Below are 1,788 nucleotides of genomic sequence, written 5' to 3'. Positions count from 1 at the left end.
CCAGGTCACATGCCTGCTTTTGCAGGCCTCCAGGTAGAGCATCTGACTGAGTCACACTGTTTCCAAAGGCCAATCCCTGGAAGCAGTGTGTGTACCTTCTCACCAGAACTTATTGACATACTACCTATGGAGTCAAGCCTGTGTATCTGCCGGGGACTGCCAGGGTGAATAACGTCGGGGAGAGGACAGGGCCTTTTAGGCCTGGACTCACTGGCTCATGGTTGGGGCAGGAGAAGAGCGATCCAGGACACACAACACACAACGTGCAACATAACTCTTTATTATGAAAATAAACAGCAATCATAAGTGGGGAAAATACATGGAACAACTGATACTTCAGGTGGTTATGTTACCTGGCTTGCAAGGTAATTTTGATTTCTTGGTCAGCCAGGCCTCCATCCCCAGTCATGGGCATGGCCTTAGGTTGGAGAAAAGAGAAACAATGATGACGTGGACATCCAAGGCTTCTTTTAGGTGGTTTGCTTGAAGGCCTCCTCTGGGATCTTGCCCTCGTTCTGGAGGGAAGGAATTGGGACATCAGAAGACCAGATCCGGAGTCTCATTCCCAGGCCACCCAGCCCCCACCTTCTTGGACTTCCTGAAGGCCCAGAAATGCCCATCTGTAGCCCGCTTAATGACTCCTAGACCTCACCTTGAGCATAGTGAAGACCCGACCAGCTCTGGTATAGTTCCACTCGTTGTCCTGAAGGCACCTGGAGTGGGAGAACAGGTGATCTCCATTAGTACCACAGTACAGACATGCTGACCATGCGATGCTAAATCTGTGCCACCTTTTTGCTGGGATGCATGTACCTGTATGAACATTATGTGCAATGATGAAGAAAGACCTAGGGAAAATGCCTATCACTGGCATTCATGCCCACTAGAATTCAAAACAGAAAATAAAGCTCTCCAAAAAAACAAGGGAAATTAATATACATGATAACGAAAGACATTCAAGAAAATAAATGGAAAATTTAAGAGTACAAGTTTCTAATCATTTTTATTGAGATATAATGCACATACCATTTTATTATCTTTTTATGCACATACCATTTTAAAGTGTGCAATTCAGTGTTTTCTTAGTATAGTCACAAGATTGCACAACCATCACCATTATCTAATTCCCATATAATTTTATCACCTAAAAAAAAAAAACTCCTTAAACATTAGAGATGACTCCCTATTCCTCCCCTTTCCCCAGACCCTGGAAAACACTAATCTGCATTTGGTCCCTGTGGATTTGCCTATGCTGGGCATTTCATATAAATGGAATCATACAATATGTGACCTTTTGAGGCTTGCTTCTTTCACTTAGCATGTTTTCAAGGTTCATCCATGGCATGGCATATATCAGAACTGTATTCTTTTTTATGACTGAATAATATTCTACCATGTGGACATAGCAGATTTGTTTATCCATTCATCAGCTAAGGGACATTTGGGTTGTTTCCACTTTTTGGCTATTATGAATAATGCTGTTATGAACATTCCTGTACAAGTTTTAGAGTGAACATATGTTTTCCTTAGATACTTGGGCGTGGAATTACTGGGTCATAGGGTAACTCCATGTTTAACATTTTGGGGAGCTGCCAAAATGTTTTCCCCAACCACTGTTCCATTTTATATTCTCATCAATAATACATAAGAACTCCAATTGCTCCACATCTGCACCAACACTTGTTATCATTCATTTTATTGATTAAAGCCATCCCAGTGGGTGTGAAGTAGTAACTCATTGTGGGTTTAATCTGCATTTCCTTAATGACTAATGGTGCTGAGAAGTTT

The 1,788-nt window shown here is 41.9% G+C and overlaps 1 long non-coding RNA gene across 1 annotated transcript; it reads right to left on the bottom strand.

Moving 5' to 3' along the window:
* Positions 1–264: 264 nt before the first annotated feature.
* On the bottom strand, positions 265–713 carry LOC145719003 (uncharacterized). Its single transcript, XR_014142135.1, has 2 exons — positions 653–713; positions 265–515 (listed from the first exon to the last, which is right to left on the bottom strand). It is a non-coding gene; the product is annotated as an uncharacterized LOC145719003 (long non-coding RNA).
* Positions 714–1,788: the final 1,075 nt, after the last annotated feature.

The sequence above is a fragment of the Leptonychotes weddellii genome, unplaced genomic scaffold, assembly GCF_054177405.1.
Source record: "Leptonychotes weddellii isolate Sample4059 unplaced genomic scaffold, ASM5417740v2 HiC_scaffold_27735, whole genome shotgun sequence".
Taxonomy (NCBI): Eukaryota; Metazoa; Chordata; class Mammalia; order Carnivora; family Phocidae; genus Leptonychotes; species Leptonychotes weddellii.
This window is presented reverse-complemented; position numbering and strand designations above follow the sequence as displayed.